Genomic DNA, 21,474 nt, shown 5'->3' with positions numbered 1-21,474 from the left:
CAACCGCCTGAAAGAAGGTCAGTTTTGATCAGAGACTGAAGGGACGGGCTAAGGGTGCTGCTCAGAAATGTGTTGGCATGTCCAGATACCCGTGAGTTTAGAGAGACCACGGTAGGAGCCTGCAGGTAGGAGTAAGGTGCTTGGGTGTCATCACCATTGTTTTCAAAGGCCAAACTTCTTGAGGCACCAGGTGTTCCATATTGAAGGTCTTACTGATCCTGTCAGGGGCATGAGAATAGGCTAGCCTTGAAAGTCAAAATATAACTGAAATTAGGGATTGGCGTGAATGGGATCTGAAAATGGCCTCATTTTGTAGTAAATATTGGTTGTATGTTGTCTGTATGCCTATTGAAGGTGGATGGGGAAGAGGACAGTTAGACACATGGAGTCCTTAGGTCATAGGACACGGTGGAGAAAACCTTTCTTTCTAGTTTCCTTTTATAAATATAGCCAATATTTACTAAAATGGGAGGGGAGCTTCAGATTCCAAATAGATGGCAGCCGAAGCCAAGGCAAGATCCGAGGAGATATCCTGCATGACTTAACTTAGATGCCAGTCTTAACGCTTTGCAAGCAGGAGCTGTTCGGGAGACAGGCTCTACAATTCCTGCACCTAGTGGCAGAGGGTCTTTGAGGGGCCCGTTGGTGCATCCACCACCCTTCTGCCCAGGTGTCAGTTACAAAAGTGAAATACAGTGGTCTTCGTATGCTGACTGATTTCACAGTATTTGGGAAAAGTATGTGCTGAAGTTTGCTATCTAATAAGAAAAAATCCTCACAGAGGATATATTGACTTGATTTAAAACTCTGCCAGTTTATTGGGTGCTCATTTGATAGTGTAATTTCAGTTGGCAACTGCAATGAGCACGTCCTTTAAAGTGGTGTCATGGGACTTCCCTGGTGGTCCAGTGGCTAGGACTCTGTGCTTCCACTGCAGGGGGCCTGGGTTTGATTCCTGGTTAGGGAACTAAGATCCAACAGGCAGTGCAGCATGGCCAAGAAAAGAATTGTATCCTGACAAAGCAGAAGCTTGAGACTCGCTGTGGGCACCAGGAGTGAGGGGCTGCAGGTGGGTGACACTTTCCTCAGTGTGAACAGGAAAGCGTGGGAGGGATGATTGGTCCACAGCAAATGCAGGTTGAGTGAGTTCACATGGGCTGGTTGGTTGCCCCAGTCCAGGTGTTAGGAATGAAGAGATTCAGGGAACTGGGACTTATTTCTTGTTCTTGATGCCATGAGACACATCCTGTAGATGATCTGTGGCTTTGAGGATCATGGCAACAAAACTGAGTTCACGTCTCTGTTTTGCAGAATAAATAAATAAATAGTCCAGCAGCAGTTAAGGGGGAAACTAAAAGTGGTCTCAAGTCCCCTATCTTCGTCATCAGGGAGCTTTTTCCTGTTTTTAAAAAATGTGTTTATTTTCACAGTGCCTCCCCCAAAGTAGATCTTGCCCAAAAAGGGAAAGTGGAAGCATTAGTCACTCAGTCGTGTCTGATTCTTTGTGACCCATGGACTGTAGCCCACCAGGCTCCTCTGTCCATGGTATTCTCCATGCAAAAATACTGGAGTGGGTTGTTACTCCCTTCTCCAGGGGATCTTCCCCAGGGATCAAACCCATGTTTCCTGGGTTGCAGGCAGATTCTTCACCATCTGAGCCACCAAGTAGGCCTCAATGAATTATATTTTAACAGCAACATCATTAACAGCAAAAACCTACAAAAAGCAGCCAGCATGTTGAAGGGCCAAGCACTGTGCTCAGTGTTTAACAGGGATCACTTAAATTGACTACTTTAAATTTAAACCGTTTGCTTATTTAATCCTACTTCCCTTTTATGATGTGGGAACTGAAACTTAGTGTCGCTTGGTGAGTCACATGGTTTTGTGAGCAGCAGGTGGAATCCACACCCAGGGAAGCTGACTCAACACCTTGTGCCTTGTCCTCACCTCCCACCGCTGACCTGTCGCCAAAGCTGCTGATGCAGAGACGCTGCTGCCCCTCACACAGGCGGAGGCGAAGGCCTCCAACCCTGCCTCCTCCGCAGTAGAGCGTCCTCCCGTAAGTTATGGGTGGCCATCAGCCTGCAGCCACGGTTCTGTCTGTGGAGCATGAGGTTCTGAAGTGTTTACTACTGAATAAAATCCATGTGTAAGTGGACCCGCACCATTCCGACCCGAGTTGTTCAAGGGTCAGCGTTCTCTCTAGAGACTCGGGCCTTGTTTCTCTTCCTTGTCACCACTCTGGTGCAGCTCACGTAAGCCTCTTATTTGCTTCCATGGTCCCCTTCTGCCCCTCAGCTCCTTCCCCACAGGTGAGCGATCCTGTCACACCTGCTGAAGCTGCTCACCCTCACCTGAGGTGACCCCAGAGCCCTCATTCACACCTGCAGGGTCCCTTCAGTGACCTCCTGGCTGGGGCTGCAGCCTCATCTGCTACCCCTCTCTGCCACATTACTGTGCTGCCCAGAGAGCTTCCTAGGATTCTAACCTGGCCCCTGCTCTTGGAAAGTTCGATCGGCTGGGCCTGAGGTTGACTTCTGGAAATAGGGGTTTTGATCAGCCAGCTTTGGGAAGGCCTTGCTCTACGAAATGTGTTCTGTGAAAATTAGTTGCTGCTTCTCTGTGGAAGCTGCTTTTTGCCTTTTTTTCTTTAACTCCAAGGAGGTCCTACCTTTGAATTCTCATGTGGGTGAGCTCAGCTGATGAGGGCTGCTGGGCTAACACAAACTTAATGACCCAGCCTCTTTCCCAGATGGCTCATTAAGGCTTTGGTTCACTTTCTGTGTGTAACTGAGAAACTGCTCAGCTGAGAGAGATGAAGCTGGTCTCCAGGTGGATGATGGAATCTTCAGTGTAGCTAATGCCATCTCTCATTCCTTACAGGAACTTTTTCTGTTCAAATCTTTCATTGTTCTTATTTGAAAAAAGTTGAGATGTGAAATGCAGATATTCAGACCTCGAAGTGTAGCTCTGAATACATCCCTATCTTTAATAAAAAAGATAATTAAATTTAATCTTATTTAGTATTTACTATGGCATCACCGACTTGATGGACATGAGTTTGAGTGAACTCCGGGAGTTGTTGATGGACAGGGAGGCCTGGCGTGCTGTGATTCATGGGGTTGCAAAGAGGCAGACACGACTGAGCGACTGAACTGAACTGAACTGATGGACCAAGGCCTAATTCTGATTTTCCTTCCTTTATATATTTATAGGCATGTTCTTGTGAGTTTTACGTTTCAAAAATAAGGGTCTGTGGAACATTGAAGTTACAGAATATGAAGATTGAGAATAAAATAATGATTTGTGAGTTTGTTAAAATTTCAAACAATCCTGGAGAGAAAAATTTTAAACCTTTTCAGTAATCTTGTCTACAGGGTAGGTTTTCTAGATTAAGAAGTTATGTAATGCATGCACAGATATAAAGTTTTTTTTACAGCTTAATTTTTATAGATATTTTTCTCTCTATTATCACATACTCAGTATTGCTGGGGCCTTCCCAGGTGGCAAAGTGGTACAGAATCCACCTGCCAATGCAGGAAATGGAAGAGACGTGGGTTTAACCCCTGGGTCAGAAAGATCCCCTGGAGTAGGAAATGGAAACCTGCTCCAGTATTCTTGCCTGGAAAATTCCATGCACGGAGGAGCCTAGTGGGCTATAGTTCATGGGGTTGCAAAAAGACACACTGAGTGACTGAGCATGCACACGCACACAGTATTTCTGATTTGATTTGTAAGCTATTTAATTGTTCCATGTAAATGTGTCTACAGAGAATTCAGCAACGTATAACGTATTATACATGTTAGATTCTTCTATATCTTTGTTCTGTTAAGGCCAAGCGTTTCTACTGCATTTATTCTATAGCATTTATTCTGTTGTGGTGTTGATTTTTTTCCCCTATGTGTGTGGAAGAGAAATTAGGTTGCAAGTCTTTTTGGCAAGTCTCTATGCTGGCTAAATATAGCAACTGAATTGCTAAATTCCAGTCAAAAATAGAATTCAGTTTCATTTTGAAAGCTCCTTCCCATTCATGCACAGCCATCCAAGTATCACATGTTTAGCTCTGCCCTCTTCTGGTGATTTTAAATTATGGAAGGAAATTGCCAGAACAGAATTGCAGTAGAATGGCAACCCACTCCAGCATTCTTGCCTGGAAAATCCCATGGACGGAGGAGCCTGTAGGCTACAGTCCATGGGATCACAGAGAATCGAACGTGACTGAATGACGTCACTTTCACTTCAACAACACAAGGATGAGGACTACCCTGTGAGCAGTCGACAAGCTGCCTATAATTTATAGTGAGCTCAGTGTCCGCAGTTCAACCAGCTGGTCAAGCTGCAGTACTCACTGTTGAGAAAATCCCTGTGTAAGTGCACCCCTGCAGTTCACACTCTTGTTGTTTCCAGGGTCAGCTGTACTTTACAAATTTGCAGTGGCTGCATATTTTAAAGTTTCAGCACCACAAAATATATTGGCTGGAAAATTAATTGTAATAGTTTTAATTTTTAAAATATAAAATAAAAATCATTTAGAGAGAAAAATCATTAAAATTAGAAATTGAAGCTGCTTTCTACATTGCTCAAGAAAAGTGTCATTGTAGTTTTCTTTCTCCAAGTACTGATGAAAACAAATACAGAATAGTTCAGGTTGCAGTCATATTAGGGAAAATAATCTAGTAATTTGAATGATGATGTTGTTGAAGTTAAAGGATTTTTTTTTTTGTGTGTGTGCTTGTCTGTCTGAGCACTAAGTTCAAGCTCAGAATAACTCCCTTCAGTTGAATTTTCAGTTAAAAGACACCTTCCATTTTAGAGACAACAGTTTTTATTATGTTGAATTTGCTAAGCAGTATATCTCCTTTCAGTTCAGTCGCTCAGTCGTGTCCGACTCTTTGCAACCCCATGAATCACAGCACGCCAGGCCTCCCTGTCCATCACCAACTCCCAGAGTTCACTCAAACTCATGTCCATCGAGTCAGTGATGCCATCCAGCCATCTCATTCTCTGTCGTCCCCTTCTCCTCCTGTCCCCAATCCTTCCCAGCATCAGAGTCTTTTCCAGTGAGTCAACTCGTCACATGAGGTGGCCAAAGTATTGGAGTTTCAGCTTTAGCATCAGTCCTTCCAATGAACACCCAGGATTGATCTCCTTTAGAATGGACTGGTTGGATGTCCTTGCAGTCCAAGGGAGTCTCAAGATAGTAGGAGGGGTGAAATCATGCTTAGTGTCAAACCCTTTAACTGCCAGAGATGCTTGGAGGGCTCAAACAAAACTTTGTGTGTACCAGGATCAAGAGATCTCATAAGAGACTGGGTCCCTGCCTTTGAGTGTCTGAGTGTCTCCTGCAAAAGCACAGGTCATCAGTGGCCTGCTGCAGGGACAGGGTCTCTGACTGAAGCAGACCTGTGAGGTGTGTGGGCCCCACCACAGAACCACTGAGTAGAAAACCCACAAACTGGAGAGCAATTGTCCCCAAGAAATTCTCGCATTATTATGAAAGTTCTAGGGCCTGCAACAGATTTCCTAACCTGGAGATCTGGAAAAGGGACTGAGAACCCCAGGGAATTTGACTTTGATGGCCAGTGGGATTTGATTACAGAACTTACAGAGGACTGGGGAAACAGACTCTTGGAGAGCACAAACAGAACCTTGTGCGCACTGGGACCCAGGAGCAAGGAGCAGTGTCCCCACGAGAGACTGAGCCAGACTTGCCTGTGAGTGTCCAGGAGTCTTGGGCAGAAGCATGGGTCAACACTGACCTGCCATGGGGTCAGGGGCATTGAATACAACAGTGCCTGCATAAGTCATTTTGAAGGAGGTTGCTTCCATAACCCCTACCATACTTTGGCCTCAGGCCAAACTACAGGGAGAGAACACAGCCCCACCCATCTACATAAAATTGGATTAAAGATTTCTTGAGCATGGCCCTGATCATCAGACCAAGACCCAGATTCCCCCACATCCAGTCCCTCCCATCAGGAAACTTCTACAAGCCTCTTATCCTTATCCACCAGAGGGCAGGCAGAATGGAAACCATAGTTACAGAAAACTAACCAAACTGATCACTTGGATCACAGCCTTGTCTAACCCAGTGGAAACTATGAGCCATGTCATGTAGGGTCACCAAGACAGACAAGCCATGGTGGAGAGTTCTGACAAAACATGGTCCACTGGATAAGGGAATGGCAAACCATTTCAATATTCTTGCCTTGAGAACCCCATGAACAGTATGAAGAGGGAAGAAGATATGACACTGAAAGATGAACATCCCAAGTCAGTAGGTGCCCAATATGCTACTGCAGAAGTGTGGAGAAATAGCTTCAGAAAGAATGAAGAGGCTGAGCTAAAGCAGAAACAATGCCCAGTTGTGGATGTGATTGGAAGTAAAGTCCAATGCTTTAAAGAACACTATTGCATAGGAACCTGAATCTTAGGTCCATGAATCAAGCTAAATTGGGAGTGGTAAAGCAGGAGATGGCAAGAGTGAGCATCAACATTTTAGGAATCAAACTAAAATGGACTGGATGGGCTAATTTAATTCAGATGACAATTACATCTACTACAGTGGGCAAGAAACCCTTGGAAGAAAAGGAGTAGCCCTCATAGTCAACAGTTCAGTTCAGTTCAGTCGCTCAGTCGTGTCCGACTCTCCGCGACTCCATGAATCACAGCACGCCAGGCCTCCCTGTCCATCACCAAATTCTGGAGTTCACTCAAACTCATGTCCACAGAGTCGGTGATGCCATCCAGCCATCTCATTCTTGGTCATCCCCTTCTCCTCCCGCCCCCAACCTTTCCCAGCATCAGAGTCTTTTCCAGTGAGTCAACTCGTCGCATGAGGTGGCTAAATTATTGCAGCTTCAGCTTTACCATCAGTCCTTCCAATGAACACCCAGGATCGATCTCCCTTAGAATGGACTGGTTGGATCTCCTGGCGGTACAAGGGACTCTCAAGAGTCTTCTCCAACACCACAGTTCAAAAGCATCAATTCTTCGGTGATCAGCTTTCTTCACAGTCCAACTCTCACATCCATACATGACCACGGGAAAAACCATAGCCATGACTAGACAGGCTTTTGTTGGCAAAGTAATGTCTCTGCTTTTCAATATATTATCAAGGTTGGTCATAACTTTCCTTCCAAGGAGTAAGCGTCTTTTAATTTCCTGGCTGCAATCAGCATCTGCAGTGATTTTGGAGCCCCCCAAAATAAAGTCTGACACTGTTTCCACTGTTTTTCCATCTATTTCCCATGAAGTGATGGGACCAGATGCCATGATCTTTGTTTTCTGAATGTTGGGCTTCAAGCCAACCTTTTCACTCTCCTATTTCACTTTCATCAAGAGGCTTTTGAGTTCCTCTTCACTTTCTGCCATAAGGGTAGTGTCATCTGCATATCTGAGATTATTAATATTTCTCCCAGCAATCTTGATTCCAGCTTGTGCTTCTTCCAGCCCAGCGTTCCTCATGATATACTCTGCATATAAGTTAAATAAGCAAGGTGACAATATACAGCCTTGACGCACTCCTTTTCCTATTTGGAACCAGTCTGTTGTTCCATGTACAGCTCTGACTGTTGCTTCCCGACCTGCAAAAAGTCTGAAATGCAGAGCTTGGGTGCAATCTCAAAAATGACAGAAATATCTCTGTTCATTTCCAAGGTAAATCTTTCAATATCAGAGTAATCCAAGTCTATGCCCCAACCCCTAATGCTGAAGAAGCTGAACAGTTCTCTGGTAACCTACAAGACCTTCTAGAACTAACACCAAAAAAAAAAAAAAAGATGTCTTTTTCATCATAGGGGACTGGAATCAAAAGTAGGAAGTCAAGAGATACCTGGGGTAACAGGCAACTTTGGTCTTGGAGTACAAAATGAAGAGGGCAAAGGCTAACTAGAGTTTTGCCAAGAGAACACACTGGTCATAGCAAACACACTCTTTCAACAACACAAGAGATGACTCTACACATGGACATTACTAGATGGTCAAGACTTAAGTCAGATTGATTATATTCTTTGCAGCCAAAGGTGGAGAAGCTCTGTACAGTCAGCAAACAAACAAACAAACAAAAGACGGTGAGTTGACTGTGGCTCAGATCATGAACTCCTTATTGCCAAATTCAGACTTAAATTTAAAAACGTAGGGAAAACCGCTAGACCATTCAGGTATGACTGAAATCAAATCCCTTACATTTATACAGTAGAAGTGGCAGATTCAAGGGAGTAGATCTAATAGACAGAGTGCCTGAAGAACTGTAGACGGAGGTTTGTGACATTGTACAGGAGACAGTGATCAAGACCATCCCCAAGAAAAACAAAGGCAAAAAGGCAAAATGGTTGTCTGAGGAGGCCTTACAAGAAGCTGAGAAGAGTTCAGTTCAGTCGCTCAGTCGTGTCCGACTCTTTGCGACCCCATGAATCACAGCACGCCAGGCCTCCCTGTCCATCACCAACTCCCGGAGTTCACTCAAACTCATGTCCACAGAGTCGGTGATGCCATCCAGCCATCTCATTCTCTGTCGTCCCCTTCTCTTCCCGCCCCCAACGTTTCCTAGCATCAGAGTCTTTTAGTGAAAGGCAAAAGAGAAAAAGTTATATCCATGTGAATGCAGAGTTCCAAAGAATAACAAGGAGAGATAAGAAAGCCTTCCCACTGATCAACGCAAAGAAATAGAGGAGAACAATAGAATGAGAAAGATGAGAGATCTCCAAGAAAATTAGAGATACCAAGGGAACGTTTCATGCAAGTCCAGTTTGGTCGCTCTGTTGTTTCGACTCATTGCGACCACATGGACTGCAGCACACCAGGCCTCCCTGTCCATCACCAACTCCCAGAATTTACTCAAACTCATGTCCATTGAGTCAGGGATGCCATCCAACCATCTCATCCTCTGTCATCCCCTTCTCCTCCCGACTTCAATCTTTCTCAGTATCAGGCTCTTTTCCATTAAGTCAGTTCTTCACATTAGGTGGCCAAAGTATTGGAGTTTCAGCTTCAACATCAGTCCTTCCAATGAACACTCAGGACTGATTTACTTTAGGATGGACTGGTTGGATCTCCTTGCAGTCCAAGGGACTCTCAAGAGTCTTCTCCAAAACCACAGTTAAGAAGGATCAACTCTTCAGCCCTCAGCTTTCTTTATAAAAGTCAAGCTCTCACTGGAAAAAAGACTTTGACTAGACGGATCTCTGTTGCAAAGTAATGTCTCTGCTTTTTAATAGGTTGGTCATAGATTTGCTTCCAAGGAGCAAGCGTCTTTTAATTTCATGGCTGCAGTCACCATCTGCCGTGAGTTTGGAGCCCCAAAAAATAAAGTCTGCCACTGCTTTTTTTCCCCCTACTCTTTCCCCATCTGTTTGCCATGAAGTGGTTGGACTGGATGCCATGATCTTAGTTTTCTGAATGTTGAGTTTTAAGCCAACTTTTTCTCTCTCCTCTTTCACTTTCATCAAGAGGCTCTTTAGTTCACTTTCTGCCATAAGGGTGGTGTCATCTGCATATCTGAGGTTATTGATATTTCTCCCAGCAATCTTGATTCAGCTTTTGCTTCATCCAGCCCAGCATTTCTCATGATGTACTCTACATATAAGTTAAATAAGCATAGTGACAATACGTCCTTGACAATCTTCTTTGCCAATTTGAAACCAGTCCGTTGTTTCATGTCTGGTTCTAACTGTTGCTTCTTGAGCTGCATAGAGATTTCTCAGGAGGCAGGTCAGGTGGTCTGGTATTCCCACCTCTTGAAAAATTTTCCATAGTTTGTTGTGATCCACACAGTCAGTCTTTGGCATAGTCAATAAAGCAGAAATAGATGTTTTTCTGGATTTGTCTTGCTTTTTCAGTGATCCAAACTGGAAGATCAAGAGATGAGAATACCAAACTAGCTTACCTGCCTACTGAAAAACCTATATGCAGGTCAAGAAGCAACAGTTAGAACGGGACATGGAACAATGGACTGTTTCCAAATTGGGAAAGGAGTACGTCAGTATTGTCACCCTGCTTATTTAACTTATATGTAGAGTACAACATGTGAAATGCCAGGCCAGATGAAGCACAAGCTAGAATCAAGATTGCAGGGAGAAATATTAATAACTTCAAATATGCAGGTGCTGCTGCTAAATTGCTTCAGTCGTGTCCGACTCTGCGACCCTGTAGAGGGTAGCCCACCAGGCTCCACCGTCCCTGGGATTCTCCAGACAAGAACAGTGGAGTGGGTTGCCATTTCCTGTTCCAATGCATGAAAGTGAAAAGTGAAAGTGAAGTCGCTCAGTCGTGTCCGACTCTTCTCAACCCCATGGTCTGCAGTCTACCAGGCTCCTCCGTCTATGGGATTTTCCAGGCAAGAGTACTGAAGTGGGCAGATAGGTAGGTGAGACCACCCTTATTGCATAAAGTGAAGTTGAATTAAAGAACCTCTTGATGAAAGTGAAAGAGGAGAGAGAAATAGATGGCGTAAAACAACATTCAGAAAACAAAATCAATTGCATCTGGTCCCATCACTTCATGGGAAATAGATGGGGAAACAATGGAAACAGTGACAGACTTTATAATCTTGGCACTAAAAAAAATCACTGCAGATAGTGACTAAATCCATGAAATTAAAAGATGCTTGCTTCTTGGAAGAAAAACTATGACCATCCTAGACAACATATTAAAAAAGCAGAGACTTTAGTTGACCAACAACGGTCCGTCTAGTCAAAGCTGTGGTTTTTCCAGTAGTCATGTATGGATGTGAGAGTTGGATCATAAAGAAAGTTGAGCACCAAAGAATTGATGCTCTTTAACTGTGGTTTTGGAGAAGACTCTTGAGAGTCCCTTGGACTGCAGGGAATTCAAACTAGTCAATCCTAAAAGAAATCTGCCCTGAATGTTCACTGGAAGGACTGATGTTGAAGCTGAAACTCCAGTATTTTGGCCACCTGATGAGAAAAACTGACTCACTAGAAAAGACTCTGATGCTGGGAAAGATTGAAGGCAGGAGGAGAAGGGGACAACAGAGGATGAGATGGTTGGACTGCATCACTGACTTGATGGACATAAGTTTGAGCAAGCTCTGGGGGTTGGTGATGGACAGGCAAGCCTGGCGTGTTGCAGTCCATGGGATCACAGAGAGTTGGACATAACTGAGCAACTGAACTGAGCTGAACTTAAAATTGCTTTCTTTTTATCAGATGATAGTTGTTTGAATTTTCTGTTTGTTGTCTTCTCTTTGGTTCCCTTAATTTCATAGTGAGTGTGTGTGTGTGTGTGTGCATGCACGTGTGTCAGTAGTGTCATACAGCACCTTCCTACCAGGCTATCCCCTCCCTCTACCTGCTTTCATATCACTGGGAACCTCAGCACGATGGCCCATTAGCCTGTCTCCTCTTCTGCTGTTAGCTGTAGGCCCAGGCTCGGATCCCGTCCATAGAAACAAAGTTGTGCTACATATCAATTAGGAAATTCTGTTTCTGGAACCCTTGCTGCTCTAATAAGCAGGTCTGTGCAGAGATTAACTTGCATTTCTCAGTGTTTGACCGCCTGGATTTTCCACCTTACTGCTCGTCACTTCTGACTCTCCTCCTCAGAGCTGTCAGCAGTTTTTGCAGGAAGTCCACAGAACTTTCAGGAGGCCTTTTCTGAGCCGCTTGCTTACTCTTGACCGCTCAGCACACGTTTAATCCCCTACCACCTGCTGTTGGCCCTTCCCTGTTTCAAATGTCTTTCCTTCTTCTCAGCAACCATCCAACCCACTCATTCTGTGCTGTGACTCCTTCTCATTTTAGTGGGAAGTCTATAGTTTTATGTGATCTTCCTTGATTTCATATTATATGGACTGATTTTTTTCTTTTTACAAGACATCCAGAAAACTTGCTTCTGCTTTTCTACCAGTATTTTTTCCCTCTGTTATCCAATTTCCAAGTCCATCAACATATTTCAGATATTTCTGAAATGATGACTATTACCTTAATTTTGAGAATTCATTTTCCTTACTTCTAGTTGGATCTCAGGTCATTTTAAACAATGCTTCCTGGAAACTCCCTTTCACTTCACTTGCTGTAAAACAGGATTTTTTTTCTCATTCCTTCTTCCTGATGCTAAAATGTATATTGATAGAAAGTAGAGTCCTTACAATTCTTCCCCTACCCCCTTGTCTTTACACACACATGCATGCATATTGACTGGCTTGCATGCAAGTGCCCACCTCCCATCACATCTGAAGGCTCTGATTGTGCATGTCTGCCTGTTGAAAGCCTTGACCTCCATGTTCCACTGACATCTGCGATTCAGCTTATCTGAAATCATACTCCTTTGCAAAATGTCAAGTGATCCTTCTTTCTTGAAGGCATGACTGTGGCTTCCTTTCACCTGCTGCTGCTCTGGGGCCCTGTGGCCCCCACCTGTGTCCCTCAGCCTTTGGGAAGCTTGCCTCTGAGCCACGGACTGCCACACCTGCTTTGGGCAAGAGCCTGGATCAGTCTTCACACTTCCCACCTGCTTCTTGTCGTGGCTCATTCTCACCAGGACCGGGTGTGCTCTGCTTTGCGGAGGGCCCCTGTTGCTGCTCACGTGGTGCACACCCCTGCCTTCTCTTCTCTCCATTGTGACTGTCCCTGGTTCCCCGAGTGCCCCACAATTCTGTCCCTGGTCTGCTGACTTCAACCTTGTCCTGAGTGCTCTTGAGCCATTAGTTTTGATTTCCAGTAATAATTTGCATTTCTTTAGTGTCCGGTTTTGTTTTTAAATGCTTTTAAAATCCTTCCAGGAAGTTTTCCTGATCATCTTAACCAGGGGGAACCTGGCTTCGTGTTGAGTCACCACCACAGAGGTACTTTTCCTGAGATTCCTATCAGTCTTCCATTTTACAGCACTTTTGCACCGTTTATAAAATGCCCATAGGATTTTGACTGAAGTGTTTTGAGTTTAGACACACTTGAGTGTGAGTCCTAGCTTGTTTACCTTGTAACTATATGATTTGGGGCAAATTATTTATTTGAGGCTGTTTTTTTATCCACAGAGTGAGGAAAGTCAAAGGGATTTTGATAAGGATTAAATGACATATCAGTACTTAGGCAAGTGAAGTGATGTTTGGAGTATGTAGTTAGATCCCCAGGGGCTTTGGGTCTTGGCACTTGCCCTGTGGGATTGGTCAGCTCCCATGGCCTCTATGGGCCTCTGTTACCACTTGGTAAAGATGGGCGGTTGATGACCACATGCCCAACACAGAGTGGGTGTGCGAGCTGTCTTATCATTGTTCTTGTTGATACATGCATACCTGGATGTCTCCAGTCAGTGTTCATGTATCATCTCATTCTTCCTTAGTTCTCCCTCTTGCCTCCTCGTAAGCTGGTTGTTTACAGATGAGGAAGCACAAGACTCCACAGCTAAGCTTCTAGAAGATGGTGGTACTGGGATTTATGGTTTAAACTGAGGAGTTGCCTGGCTTAAAGTTCATGTACTTTGTGTGAGAGCATGATGAAGCTAATATGCAGTGAGGGATTCTGTCAATGTTAGTATCCATACCTACCTAGGAATAGCACACCTTCATGTCTCAGGGGAGCTTCTGCTTAGCTGAGGGTGGGGAGCACACAGACTTTATGTGAAAGAGGAATTGCAGATGCCAAACGTGCTGTGGGAATACAGACAATGCCACGCTTAACCTCCTGGGGTAGGACATGGGGAGAAGCCCCCCACCACCCCCAGAGAGGGGGCATTCATAGTGGTACTTGAAGGTTAAGTAGCAGTTTGCCAGGTGGAAAGCCAGGGAATCTTTGAGAGAAATCATCTGCCCCAGAAGCACGGGGCTCTGATGGATCCTGGCACATCCAGAAAACAGGGAGTCATCTGGGGTGGCAGGAGCAAAGGGGCCCTTGAGGAGTATGGGAGATGTGGTAGGCAGATGGCCATGGGTCAGGGCACATGCATGGCCCTGTCCATGCATGGCCATGTCCTGTCCAGACCAGGACACAGAATTTCATCTCAGAATCATTGGAGATCTGTAAGGTGTTTTCCTGGCAGGAGATGGGTGTGCTTGTCCTTGCTTTAGCTAAGGTCTCCCTGCACAGTGGGAGGTAGGTGTGTGAGTGTGGCAACCAAGGAAGAGATTATTGAAATTTTTTAAACAAGTTTTGAGAGCTGGAGCAATTGAGGTGAATGATAGTCTCATTTTAGAGATGGTTTGAATTGGAGATGGTTGGTTTCAGCTACCGACTAGACTTAGAATGTGCAGGGTTGTCAAAAGTCAACAGGTTTCTAGATTGGGAGATTGGATGGAAGATGTAATTTTTGAGTAATTTTAAATAATTCATACTCTCAAAAATTTTGAGCAATTCTCAGTTTGTCAATGAATGGACTCTTTAGTTACATCATTTAACAGCAAACAGCAAACCTAATTAGTTGCCTTTTTAAAATGGTGGATAGGACTTGGGAAGGCCCTTGCAAAGAGAAGCTTTCAGCTTGGTTTGAGGACGATCAAAACCATTCATTTAAATTCCATTCCAGTCTGCTTATGAAATTTTATTTTAGGATACTTCAGATTTATTGATCACTTGCTGAAAAGAGTGAAGTCTCTGCATGGGAGCTTCTATTTAATTCATCTGTGTTGCTCATGCTGTGGTTTCAAAGGCATGCTGGAGATGTCTTGCTCCATCAGGAAGCTGGCTCCCTCAGTGGTGTGGGAGGTGGTGCTGGCAGGCTTGCATCTCTGAAAGAGAGGCCATAAACTTGTCTCAAAGAAAGGGCTTTATATAAAAAAAAAAAAAAACCAAAAAGATAATTCTAACACCTGAATTAGAGCAGGACAGGTTCAGCAGGCACTTCGAGCCTGGGATGGTAAGAGAAATCCACTTTTGTGGTGGAAAGATTCATACAACATAGAAAAGGTTTGTTGGGCCTGTCTCTCAAAAAGAGAAAGCAAAATATTTTGACCAAGAAGATGGAATTTGAGTGTCTGCAGGTGTAAAGGTTGAACAGAAATAACTGTTAATCATCTGAGCAATAATTTATGCTAAAGACAAGAAAAAAGGAAAAGTAAGGCTTAGAAACAAAAATATATTTTGTTACTTGAGAAGCCCTTTGAAATCTTTAGAAACAGTGAAAGAACAGAATTTATAATTTGGAGTTCATTTTCTCTTCTTTTCTTTTTTTTTTTTTACAGTTGCTTTTTTTTTTTTAGGTAATTAATTTATTTTTTATTGGAGGCAAATTATTTTACAATATTATATTGGTTGGTTTTGCCATACATTGATATGAATTTGCCCCGGGTTTACATAAGTTCCCCCTCCTGAACCCCCCTCCCACCTCCCTCCTCCCTTTATCCTCCCTCTGGGTCATCCCCGCATGCCAGCCCCGAGCATCCTATAACATGCATTGACCCTGAACTAGTGATTCGTTTCACATATGACAACATACGTGTTTCAATGCCATTCTCCCAAATCATCCCACCCTCACCCTCTCCCATAGAGTCCCAAGGACTGTTCTATACATCTGTGTCTCTTTTGCTGTCTCGTATACAGGGTTATCATTTGCATCTTTCTAAATTCCATATATATGTGTTAGTATACTGTATTGGTGTTTTTCTTTCTGGCTTACTTCACTCTGTATAATAGGCTCCAGTTTCATCCACCTCATTAGAACTGATTCAAATGTATTCTTTTTAATGGCTGAATAATACTCCATTGTGTATATGTGCCAAAGCTTTCTTATCCATTCGTCTGCAGATGGACATCTAGGTTGCTTCCATGTCCTGGCTATTATAAACAGTGCTGCAATGAACATTGGAGTACACGTGTCTCTTTCAATTCTGGTTTCCTTGGTGTGTATGCCCAGGAGTGCGATTGCTGGATCATATGGCAGTTCTATTTCCAATTTTTTGAGGAATCTCCACACTGTTCTCCATAGTGGCTGTACTAGTTTGCATTCCCACCAACAGTGTAAGAGGGTTCCTTTCTCTCCACACCCTCTCCAGCATTTATTGCATGTAGACTTTTGGATAGCAGCCATTCTGACTGGTGTGAAATGGTATCTCATTATGGTTTTGATTTGCATCTCTCTGATTATGAGGGATGTTGAGCATTTTTTCATGTGTTTGTTAGCCATCTTTATGTCTTCTTTGGAGAAATGTCTGTTTAGTTCTTTGGCCCATTTTTTGATTGGGTCATTTATTTTTCTGGAATTGAGCTGCAGGAGCTGCTTGTATAATTTGGAGATTAATCCTTTATCAGTTGCTTCATTTGCTATTATTTTCTCCCATTCTGAAGGCTGTCTTTTCACCTTGCTTATAGTTTCCTTTGCTGTGCAGAAGCTTTTGATTTTAATTAGGTCCCATTTGTTTATTTTTGCTTTTATTTCCAATATTCTGGGAGGTGGGTCATGGAGGATCCTGCTGTGATTTATGTCGGAGAGTGTTTTGCCTACGTTCTCCTCTAGGAGTTTTATAGTTTCTGGTCTTACATTTAGCTCTCTAATCCATTTTGAGTTTATTTTGGTGTATGGTGTTAGGAAGTGTTCTAGTTTCATTCTTTTACAAGTGGCTGACCAGTTTTCCCAGCACCACTTGTTAAAGAGACTGTCTTTTCTCCATTGTATATTCTTGCCTCCTTTGTCAAAGATGAGGTGTCCATAGATGCGTGGATTTATCTCTGGGCTTTCTATTTTGTTCCATTGATCTATATTTCTGTCTTTATGCCAGTACCATACTGTCTTGATGACTGTGGCTTTGTAGTAGAGCCTGAAGTCCGGCAGGTTAATTCCCCCAGTTCCATTTTTCTTCCTCAAGATTGCTTTGGCTATTTGAGGTTTTTTGTATTTCCATACAAATTGTGAGATTATTTGTTCTAGTTCTGTGAAAAATATCTTTGGTAGCTTGATAGGGATTGCATTGAATGTATAAATTATTTTGAGTAGTATACTCATTTTTACAATATTTATTCTTCCAATCCATGAACATGGTATATTTCTCCATCCATTAGTGTCCTCTTTGATTGCTTTCAGTAGTGTTTTATAGTTTTCTATGTACAAGTCTTTTGTTTCCTTAGGTAGATGTATTCCTAAGTATTTAATTCTTTTCGTTGCAACAGTGAATGGAATAGTTTCCTTAATTTCTCTTTCTATTTTCTCATTATTAGTGTATAGGAATGCAAGGGATTTCTGTGTGTTGATTTTATATCCTGCAACGTTACTGTAATCATTGATTAGCTCTAGTAGTTTTCTGGTAGAGTCTCTAGGGTTTTCTGTGTAGAGGATCATGTCATCAGCGAACAGTGAAAGTTTTACTTCTTCTTTTCCAATTTGTATTCCTTTTATGTCTTTTTCTGCTCTGACTGCTGTGGCCAAAACTTCCAGAACTATGTTGAATAGTAGTGGTGAGAGTGGGCACCCTTGTCTTGTTCCTGACTTTAGGGGAAATGCTTTCAGTTTTTCACCATTGAGGATAATGTTTGCTGTGGGTTTGTCATATATAGCTTTTATTATGTTGAGGTATGTCCCTTCTATTCCTACTTTCTGGAGGGTTTTTATCATAAACGGATGTTGAATTTTGTCGAAGGCTTCCTCTGCATCTATTGAGATAATCATATGATTTTTATTTTTCAGTTTGTTAATGTGGTGTATTACGTTGACTGATTTGCGGATATTGAAGAATCCTTGCATTCCTGGGATAAAGCCCACTTGGTCATGATGTATGATCTTCTTAATGTGTTGTTGGATTCTGATTGCTAGAATTTTGTTAAGGATTTTTGCATCTATGTTCATCAGTGATATTGGCCTGTAGTTTTCTTTTTTTGTGGGGTCTTTACCAGGTTTTGGGATTAGGGTGATGGTGGCCTCATAGAATGAGTTTGGAAGTTTCCCTTCCTCAGCAATTTTCTGGAAGAGTTTGAGTAGAATAGGTGTTATCTCTTCTCTAAATTTTTGGTAGAATTCAGCTGTGAAGCCGTCTGGACCTGGGCTTTTGTTTGCTGGGAGATTTTTGATTACAGTTTCAATTTCCATGCTTGTGATGGGTCTGTTGAGATTTTCTATTTCTTCCTGGTTCAGTTTTGGAAAGTTGTATTTTTCTAGGAATTTGTCCATTTCTTCCAGGTTATTCATTTTATTGCCATATAATTCCTGATAGTATTCTCTAATAATCCTTTGTATTTCTGTGTTGTCAGTTGTGATCTCTCCATTTTCATTTCTAATTTTATTGATTTGGTTCTTCTCCCTTTGTTTCTTGATAAGTCTGGCTAGTGGTTTGTCAATTTTATTTACCTTCTCAAAGAACCATCTTTTGGCTTTGTTGATTTTTGCTATAGTCTCTTTTGTTTCTTTTGCATTTATCTCTGCCCTAATTTTTACAATTTCTTTCCTTCTACTGACCCTGGGGTTCTTCATTTCTTCCTTTTCTAGTTGCTTTAGATGTAGAGTTAGGTTATTTAGTTGACTTTTTTCTTGTTTCTTGAGTTGTGCCTGTATTGCTATGAACTTCCCCCTTCAGTTCAGTTCAGTTCAGTTCAGTTCAGTCGCTCAGTCGTGTCCGACTCTCCGCGACCCCATGAATCACAGCACGCCAGGCCTCCCTGTCCATCACCAACTCCCGGAGTTCACTCAAACTCATGTCCACAGAGTCGGTGATGCCATCCAGCCATCTCATTCTCCGTCGTCCCCTTCTCCTCCCGCCCCCAACCTTTCCCAGCATCAGAGTCTTTTCCAGTGAGTCAACTCGTCGCATGAGGTGGCCAAAGTATTGCAGTTTCAGCTTTAGCATCAGTCCCTCCAATGAACATCCAGGATTGATCTCCTCTAGAACTTCCCCCTTAGCACTGCTTTTACAGTGTCCCAGAGGTTTTGGGTTGTTGTATTTTCATTTTCATTCATTTCTATGCATATTTTGATTTCTCTTTTGATTTCTTCTATGATTTGTTCATTGTTCAGCAGCGTGTTGTTCAGCCTCCATATGTTGGCATGTTTAATAGTTTTTCTCCCATAATTGAGATCTAATTTTACTGCATTGTGGTCAGAAAAGATGCATGGAATGATTTCAACTTTTTTGAATTTACCAAGGCTAGATTTATGGCCCAGGATGTGATCTATCCTGGAAAAGGTTCCATGTGCACTTGAGAAAAAGGTGAAATTCATTGTTTTGGGGTGAAATGTCCTATAGATATCAATTAGGTCTAACTGGTCTATTGTATCATTTAAAGATTGTGTTTCCTTGTTAATTTTCTGTTTAGCTGATCTATCCATAGATGTAAGTGGGGTATTAAAATCTCCCACTATTATTGCATTGTTGTTAATTTCCCCTTTCATACTTGTTAGTAATTGTCTTACATATTGTGGTGCTCCTATGTTGGGTGCATAAATATTTATAATTGTTTTATCTTCATCTTGGATTGATCCTTTGATCATTATGTAGTTTCCTTCTTTGTCTCTTTTCACAGCCTTCGTCTTAAAGTCTATTTTATCTGATATGAGTATTGCTACTCCTGCTTTCTTTTGGTCTCTATTTGCATGGAATATCTTTTTCCAGCCCTTCACTTTCAGTCTGTATGTGTCCCTCGTTTTGAGGTGGGTCTCTTGTAGACAGCATATATGGGGGTCTTGTTTTTGTATCCATTCAGCCAGCTTTTGTCTTTTGGTTGGGGCATTCAACCCATTTACGTTTAAGGTAATTATTGATAAGTACGATCCCGTAGCCATTTTTTTTTTTTATTGCTTTGGGTTCGAGTTTATACACCCTTTCTGTGTTTCCTGTCTAGAAAAGATCCTTTAGCATTTGTTGGAGAGCTGGTTTGGTAATGCTGAATTCTCTCAGCTTTTGCTTGTCTGTAAAGCTTTTGATTTCTCCTTCATATTTGAATGAGATCCTTGCTGGGTACAGTAGTCTGGGCTGTAGGTTATTTTCTTTCATCACTTTAAGTATGTCTTGCCATTCCCTCCTGGCCTGAAGAGTTTCTGTTGAAAGATCAGCTGTTATCCTTATGGGAATCCCCTTGTGTGTTATTTGCTGTTTTTCCCTTGCTGCTTTTAATATTTGTTCTTTGTGTTTGATCTTTGTTAATTTGATTAATATGTGTCTAGGAGTATTTCGCCTTGGGTTTATCCTGTTGGGGACTCTCTGGGTTTCTTGGACTTGGGTGATTATTTCTTTCCCTATTTTAGGGAAGTTTTCAACTATTATCTCCTCAAGTATTCTCTCATGGTCTTTCTTTTTGTCTTCTTCTTCTGGGATTCGTATGATTCGAATGTTGGAGCGTTTAACATTGTCCCAGAGGTCTCTAATATTGTCCTCATTTCTTTTGTTTTTCTTTTTTCTCTCTGTTTCATTTATTTCTACAATTCTATCTTCTAGCTCGCTTATCCTGTCTTCTGCCTCTGTTATTCTACTGTTTGTTCCCTCCAGAGTGTTTTTGATCTCATCTATTGTATTATTCATTGTATATTGACTCTTTTTTATTTCCTCTAAGTCCTTATTAAACCTTTCTTCCATCTTCTCAATCCTTTTCTCCAGGTTATTTATCTGTAACTCCATTTTGCTTTCAAGATTTTGAATCATTTTCACCACCAAAATTCGAAATTCTTTTTCATGTAGATTCCCTATATCTTCCTCTTTTGTTTGTGTTGGTGGGCATTTATCTTGTTCCTTTACTTGCTGGGTATTTCTCTGCTTCTTCATCTTGCTTATAATGCTTTGCTTGGGGTGGCCTTTCCCTCTTCTGGCCGTTTGTGAAGTTCTCTTTATTATGTAGTTTCCTTGCTGTGTGTGGGGTTGGACAGGTGACTTGTCAAGGTTCCCTGGTTATGGAAGCCTGTGTCGGTGTTCTGGTGGGTGGAGCTGGATTTGTTCTCTCTGGAGTGTAATGAAGTGTCCAGTAATGAGTTATGAGATGTCAGTGGGTTTGGAGTGACTTTGGGCAGCCTGTATATTGAAGCTCAGGGCTAGTTTCCTGTGTTACTGGAGAATTTGCGTGGTATGTCTTTCTCTGGAACTTGTTGACCCTTGGGTTTAGCGTAGGTATGGAGACGTTTGATGAGCTCCTATCGATTAATGTTCCCTGGAGTCAGGACTTCTCTGGTGTTCTCAGGATTCAGGCTTAAGCCTCTTGCCTCTGGTTTTTGGTCTTATTCTTGGAGTAGTCTCTAGACGTCTCTATCTGTCATTTCCAAGGTGGTTCCCTCTGTTTTAGCTTCTGTCTGCTGGTCTCTTCAGTGTCTAATTTCCGCCCTGATACTAGGGGGTGGGTGGACACTTTTTAAGGCTCAGTTGTTCAGTCCTGTTCTGGGAAGGGAGGAACGCTGCAGTCGATTATCTCTGGCGTCTGTGGGGAGTGCTTGCAGCGTCTCGGCCACACTGGGTTTGCCCCCGCTCACAGCACGTATGCTGTCCCAGTCTATAGTGCACAGGCTCTAGGTTGCTCTGCCGGGAACTGTCCGAGGCCGGCGCCGGGTTGAAGGACTTCCCAGGTCTGAGCGGCTCAAGTTCAGGTTCTCAGGTACTCCACAAAGGCGCAGACTTGGTT

At 42.7% G+C, this 21,474-nt stretch overlaps 1 protein-coding gene across 1 annotated transcript in view; it reads left to right on the top strand.

The window, feature by feature from the left end:
* Positions 1–21,474, top strand: part of FMN2 (formin 2) — a 363,411-nt gene that overhangs the window by 65,497 nt on the left and 276,440 nt on the right. The window lies entirely within an intron of this gene.

This window comes from Moschus berezovskii, chromosome 12, assembly GCF_049115385.1.
Source record: "Moschus berezovskii isolate FMDL1 chromosome 12, NW_MosBer_1.0, whole genome shotgun sequence".
Lineage (NCBI taxonomy): Eukaryota > Metazoa > Chordata > Mammalia > Artiodactyla > Moschidae > Moschus > Moschus berezovskii.
Note: the sequence above shows the minus strand (reverse complement) of the source record. Positions and strands in the feature narration are given on the sequence as shown.